This window comes from Mycetomoellerius zeteki, unplaced genomic scaffold (assembly GCF_001594055.1).
Source record: "Mycetomoellerius zeteki isolate Tzet28-1 unplaced genomic scaffold, Tzet1.0 scaffold58, whole genome shotgun sequence".
NCBI lineage: Eukaryota > Metazoa > Arthropoda > Insecta > Hymenoptera > Formicidae > Mycetomoellerius > Mycetomoellerius zeteki.
The window spans coordinates 1,817,142-1,825,085 of NW_017257588.1; positions in this window are offsets into that span (position 1 = coordinate 1,817,142).

Genomic DNA, 7,944 nt, shown 5'->3' on the forward strand with positions numbered 1-7,944 from the left:
GATTACGAGTATAACGGGGGATGTATACGGTGCTCCGCGCTCCGATCCGGAGCAGATTAAGTTCGACGCTTACAACTGTAATAACAGACCACCCGGCTGAATCGGCATGACCGAATCAGCTTCTGGTATTGGTCCCCCCGTTTCTATAATTTCTTCTAACTTCATGTAGCGTATTGCGTTTCCCGCATAGCTTTGACACGTACGATTCGCATTGCTGCAACTAAGCTCTTTTTTCCAGTGCAAACAATCGGTGCTTGTAGTTTGCTCGAATTGGAAATTGCAAAATTCACACAAAAGTATTATTAAGTATCAAAATCCACTTTGACCGGATATGACCTTCTTTGTTCATTGTGTTCAAAATAATTAAGTAAGACGCTTAGCGTTGAATGCTGTAAAGAAAATTTTAGGTAACATTCTAACAACTAGTTTGAGTGTACTATATAACTATTTTGATGGTTTAAACAACATTATTTTCAAATTTATTCAAATTTTTAGATACTTCAGCACAAAACTATTCTTTTCGTATATTCACGTCTCAAACATGGCAGCTGTACGACGCAAAAATGGTAGTGGGATTCTGAAATTTCGTGAGGAGGAAGCCGCGCCTCTCGGGATATTAAAAACAAGGGAGAACCAAGATAAAGGCAGGATAAAGAAGGGGTTGCCGAGAGGCGGGAACCCTCTTTTAATTTTCTTTTAGCCGCCGCGTGAGCAGCTAATTTGCGGCTACGAGCTCGGTTTGACAGGAAGGAAGAAACGAAAGAAGGGAGAGAGGAAGAGAGGCAGGGAAAGAAACGATTGAGAAGTAGAGGGATCGCGCGGATATAAAGGAAGGAGGAAATAAATTTCTCTCTTTGTGATTTGCATGCAATGAATTTCCAATTCGATCGGACGTCCTTTGATGCCTCGCACTGATCGCGGCTTGATTAACGCACGATCGCGTATCTTTCCGAATTTTTTTACATCGTATTGACGGTCTATCAACTGTCTCGTCGTTACCGCAGTCTTAAATGTGGGGAGACAATTATCGAATCGAATCGGTTATGCGGCGTTAATTATATCTTTATATCAATTTTCACCAATATAGAAATTAATTTTAATCTCGGTTTAACTTACTTTTTACTAATTCTGCACAGTAAAAAAAATTTGTGTATTTGTATTGGAAACGGTCCACTCACGTTTGTGTTAATAATTTGTATTGAATTTTTTAACATATTCGAGTGTTAATTTAACATAATGTGATTATGTTATTTACAGATTTTTTGTGAAATTGATATTCAGTGTTTCTTATGTCAAAATGACACAATTTATGAGTAAGTGAACAAGTAACATAAAAATAATGTGTTTTAAAACGTAAATTCTAAGACAAATGAATGAAACCTGTGTTAATTTAATATATCATAAATGTTAATTTTCTGAAAAAAATATGTTCCCATAATATGTTTACAAACTGTGTCGATGTTATCTTTCTTTGTATTATTCTCTTACGTAATATTTGTATTACCTTCTAACATATTCATCTTGTGTAAAATTAACTTAAAAATTTGAATGGACCGTTTGGGACATACGATTTATGTTAAATTCAACATATTTTTCTCAACTGTGTGAGAATTAGAAAAAAATAAATGATAAGTTAAACCAAGATTAATCCTCCGGAGCTGATGGTGGGTCTATTCAAATATTTGTTCATTCATAATATTTGTCAAAAATATAAATTCAATTATCTTTATATTACATCTACAAATCTGAATTATTCTAATTATACATATACTTAGTATTTATTCTTCTTTGTCATGTAATTTTGATTTTTTGAAATTAATCAGTGCCTTTTAATTAACATAAATTAAATGGATCTCACAGACCCAGCGTCAGTAACTGTGTTACAGATTTTGACGTTAGCTTCTGAGGATTAATCTATAATTCTATACTGGTATAGAAAAGAGCATTAGTCTTTGAAGATCTTCTCTCAGTTTTAACACAGAAGAGTCATTGATCTTCGCCCCGTCGATTCATTTGACGAATGCACATCGAGCAAAGTTCGCGTTCGCAAGGGTACGCTATTTTTTGACGTACAAAGCGTGAGGGAACAGAGACACTCGCGTGAGTACGCGAATGCATAGGTGCGTGGAGGTTGGTAACAGGATTAAAAGGGGCGGCCACGGGGAGAAGCTCGTATAGGGGTAGCAAGCACGACCGAGGGGTGCCGACAAGTGGACCGAATAATATTGCATGGTGTGAGGGAACCATGTAAAAGGAGAATCGTGGCGAATCCTAAGCCCGAGGTCATTCGGTATCCGCCTAACTCGATCGTCGATAGTTCATTTAACTGTCATGCGGATATGCGAGGATTACAGAAGTTTCGGAACGGAATCGAAGTAATTCGGAATATCACGTCATCTATTATAAATGCTATTATAAATGATTGTAAACGAAAGGAATAAAAATTAATAGAACAGAATCTATGAGAGAGAGTTTTAGTAGAAATAAACTTAATATATCTTCCTTACTTCAAAAGTGATAACTAAAAAGATTAAGTTTCTCAAACGAAAAATTATTTTTTAACTTGACAGAAAATTATTGATTAATTAAATAATATCGGCAACAAGAATATATTCTTAACATGATCAAATACAATTTTTATCATTATCGTTTCATAACTAATAAAAACCATCTATAAAAACCATCTTTTTGAGTTGTGATAACTTTTTTAAGTTGAAAGTTGTTACGTTTTGATGATTTTTCTAAAATTATACTTTTGAGTTGTGACGTTTTAACAAGTTTTTATAAAATGATCAGTTCACTTTCGATGATTAATAGGATAACGTTTACTTAACTCTTTTATGATAATAACTCGAAAATCAAGATTTCTATGTCACTTTTGAAGTAAAGAAGCGATATCTCAGCAATTCTTTCAGCAATTAACGATCATATAATAACGTTACTCGTAATCACCGTTGATGACTGCAATTGTTTTTTTCGGAAATTATGAAGCTATGCACTTTTTTCCCGTTGGTCCACTCGTGACCGATGTATACTCGCCGAAATTGATCAATCGCTTGTACCAATTGAGGGTGCATATTTATAAGCGGACACAGACAGGACGACGCGAAGTAAACCTGTGTGACACTCAAGCGTGACGTACCTACACACACATATACGGGCTTTTACTACGAGCAAGTGCTTTGAGAATTGTTATCCCGGTCTTTGTGTGACAGCGCCGGTATCCGGCGAGTTGCAGCGTCTTCAATAACGATCCTTCCAGTCGCAATCTCCCGAAAAATATTCCGCTCGCGTATAGCCGTGCTCCGCTCGGGAGATGTTTGGGATTTGGGATTTGGAATTCTCGATTTCGTCAGGATGAGAAATACAAGGGACTCAACGAGAGAAAAAGAGAGACACTCTCCTCTCTTCGGGGTGAATACGGGGGTGAATCCTCGGCCGCCGCGGATTGGTATACGTGCGGCGCCTGTGTATCTCGCGAGCGTCGCGCACCGTCGTAACACGGCGACGAAGGGAGGAAAGCACGGAAGAATGAAATGATCGAGTTATGCCTGATTGCCGCTTGTTGTTCCAGCTCGATAAACCGGACCGGGACTCGGACCGAATTCACCCTCTTCTCCCGAATTTTTACCGGATCCTCCAGCCTACCACCCTTAGCCGATAATCGTCTCAAAGGAGACCTCGTTTCGCGAGGACGAAACACGGTCGACGCTGCAGCCAGGAAGTGATTTCCTTAAATCGTCTTAATCTCGTCGATTGTAATCGGTGCGAAGCCCTTTCCCGATAACAGACCCTGATTAATCTTGACGGTACAATTATCGGTCGCAGCCTTGGGTCGCTCACATTTTACGAATTCAGCCTGTTATTCGCAGACACAATCGGTATTGATATGGGTGCCACTTGTTGGCACATATCGTTAAATCCGTAAGAAATACTTTTGAGCCATCGGCCAGCGGCTCACGGTTTTCAACGACGGTTAATTCAGCGTGTAACCGTACGCGAGATCGAGTTAACGTTAAGATCAAATTGGATTTGGTGCCAGCGCTGGTCTGGCTAAAACTTAGTCATCCGGCAGGACCCTCTTAATCCGTTTACGCTCCTTCGTTCTGGATCCTGCCGCTTGTGTCTCCGTAGCTACGTTGACAGAGAAATAAAGAGAACGCGGGGCAGAAACGAGAGAAGGAGAAGAAGAAGAGAGATCGTCTCATTGAGACGGGGGTAATGTCTACGAATATCGGTTCAATGAAGATAAAATTAAATGCGGGCAAGGAAGAACAATATCTCCGTTTTCAAGAAAGTGTCGACTTCATGCGATTTATCGCGAAATGGATGTAAAAGAATCGATCTGCCACCAGCGCTTTGCCACCTGGAACGAGACATACATAAGGTGTTATGTCCCAGTGACCGGACATGTACCTATGTGTAAGTGTAATAATTATGTGTAAGTGTCCGGACATAGGTACATGTCCGGTCACTGGAACGTTTACCTTAGTAAAAATTTCGTATTTGTGTCAAATTAGTCCTTGTTGAAATTTTTATATAGATTTTTAATATACCTGAGTATTAATTTAACATAATATGATTTTGTTATTTTAATATTTTGTGTTAAATATTTAACATTTCTTACAATTAGTGTTAAAATAACATCATTTATGATTCACGAGTGATCAAATAATATATAACAATTTATAATTTATGACAATTAGTATGTAATTAAATAATATGAAAATAATGTAGTTTTAAAACATAAATTTTAAAATGAAAAAGAGATAAATATTTATTTAATATATTATATATATCTTAATTTTTGCTGAAGAGAAATATATTTTCACAATTTGTTTTCAAAATATGTAAAAGTTATCCAAGCAAAATAAAAAAGTAATGATGACATCAACAAAATGGTGTCAAAATAACTAAAAAATTATTGTTAAATGTCACTTTTTGGTCAAATATAATTCATTTTAACGTTGTTGTAACCTATTATTTTGCTTGAGTACACTGTTATGTTAACTTTATATGTACATATGTCTGTGCTACTTTTTGACATATTTATCTTGTGTTTAAATTAACACAAAACTTTCAGCGAATCATTTGGGACAAAATGTATTAAATTTAATACTTTCCCAACTACGGATCGCACACTGATCAATGATCCTTCTGAAGACTCTTCGCGAATAATTATAGAGAGAACGGAAGAGATTAATTATATGATACTAATCTCTACAGCATCGTATAGATGTTGCGAATACACGATTAATGTGACATTTTACGAAACGTCAACTTTGTCGCTTCGTAGATCTTAACATCTTCTTTTCTCGACGCTTTGAGAGAAGGCACCTTGTTGGCGGCAGGATCCAGCCTTCTCGCTGAGGCCACTTATCCGTAAAATTTCTGGGAGATTCGCGACGATTCGCGGGGCGTTGGCGGAGGCGGCATGGAACGGACACGCCCAGCGTCGCGACGCTTTTATCGATCAACAAGAGCACGGCCGATGTACGCCAACGGCCATTTTACTTTTCCGCCGGCTGCTATGGGAGAGGATTGAGGAGGCGGAATCCCTGCAAGGTGAATCGAGCGATTCTGTACGATATTTTAACAAGCATAATCTATCGACTTTTCTTTATTCTAAGCCAGAACTCGGTGAACTGTTTCTGTAAAGAGTTAGACATCTTGGGGGCTAAAATTTTTCGAGATACAATTGACGATATTATATGTAAGTGTTTATATAATAAAAAGAAAAAATAAATTTTTATCAATTTTTTATTAATGAAATTCCAAATGTAATAATAATAATTGTGCGGGCAGGATTTAATCCACAAGTCATCAAGAGTTTACAGTTGGTTTCTATTCTAAACAATACGTGTTTTATGACCAGTATTTCCGGATGAAAGTGTTAACGTTTGATAATTGACAATTAATAATTAAAAAGTTCTTCTAAAATGTGATATTTTAATGAAAAAAATGTAAAAAATATGATATTTAATGAAAAAACATTGCTTGGAAAAATATTGCATATTTTTTAATTTCCTGTAACATTTAAAAAATGTTGTATCCATTGTATAAAAATGTAATATTTTTAAAATTTTACAGGAAGTTAAAAACATACAATATTACAGGAAGTTAAAAAACATACAATATTTTTCCAAGCAACATTTTTTCATTAAAATATTATATTTTTTATAAAAATGGTTACAACGTTTTTCCAGTGAGCTCTTCAATTGATAAAGCTTGAGTTTTCGTCTGATTTCGCCACCTAGATTAATGAATTTTTAATGTACTGTCGCCATCGTCGAGACGTATAGTACAATTCCTTTACGAATAAAGGGTCGCTATCGTTACCGTCCGCGGATACGTATCGTATTAGGCCCTTAAAAGAGACTGCTAAGAGTTATAGATTCTCGCGTATCTCCATGCAGGGCGTTATCATATTTATGGGAGGTGCTGGAGAGCGCGACACGAAAACCGCATCTATCGGTGCGCATATTTTTAAATACTAATTCGGTGAACGCACTTCTTTGTTGATCTTGTCTGGTCCTGCGTTGTATAAGCCCCCTTCAGATTGCGCGATCGACTACTACGCGGCCTTATCCGCGGCTTTCGACGACACGAGGCGAAAATGAGCTGGTAGGAAACATACTCGGGTCAAAGTAATCGCCGATTCTCGATCTATGCAAATGACTCAATAAGGAGACAGTTTAAGAGTTTCGATATATGTACTTGAATATATATATATATGTACATTTTATTTTTATTTTTTTAACATCCTCTCTCTCTCTCTCTCCCTTCTCTATCTCTTTCTCCTCTCTATCTCTCTCTGGTTTCTAAAATTTGCCTCTTTAAACGTCTGTAATTAACGTATGTTACATCATATGTACTAAATTACATATATCGGGTGTCTTACAACTATCACCTTTCCTCTTAAGAACGACATTTTTCGTATTAGAATTTTCATCTCAAAATTATCTCAAGAATATATTCTTAAGAGGAAATAGTGGTAGTTGTGAGACACCCTGTACATGTATTATATATCTATGAGTATTATTTTATTTTCTTTTTTTTTACTCTCGTGAAAATTTAATATTGATGTATAATTTAATACTAGCCACTTTATTACTGAAAGACTGCAACAATTAAGTACTTATTTGGAATATTAAAAGCAAACAACAATGAGCAATTATGTTTTTAATACTTAAAATAAGTAATTAATTATATGTTTTTTTTTAGTATTAAATTGGCTATTGTAAATATCTTCTTTATTTTTTTATTTTCTTATAATAGACACTTGCTTTAGAATATTAATAAATGTTTTATCTCTTTCTCTCTCTCTCTCTCTCTTCCTGTTATATACGCTCATTTTTTACTTCATTGCACGAAGATAAGAATTTAACGGTAGTGCATTTCGTGACGACGATATAAGGTCTTGTCGACGCGAGAGGCGGAAGTAGGCTCGCAGCAGGCTATGTTCGCTGATTCGAGAGGAATAATCGGATTACAGCTCATAGTACTACCGCGTGCGCGGGGTGCGGTTCATTGTTGAACGTTGACTCGAGAGGGATGAAACCCACGTGTAGCGACGATGTTGCGGCGCGTTTCTCGGTGAGACGTTGTTGAGATCCCTTTCTCCCTCTTCCCCCCTTACTCTCTCTCTCTCTCTCTCTCTCTCTCTCTCTCTCTCTCTCTCTCGAACACTGTGCTCACCCAACAATCGAGAGATTCGGGCGATATGGGACCAAATGAATCTCATTCCGGGGCTCCGAACGCCGACACGTGGCCTCATGCTATTACATAATATAATATCGATCTCGCACGCTCCTGTCTGCGGTGTCCTGCGATCTTTGCCGTCCCGTTGGAACCGTCAGTAACTTCGGCCTTACTCAAGCGATCCCACGCGAGCACGTCGACTGTGATCTTATCGATGATCATCCGCGATGAGGGCCAACGATA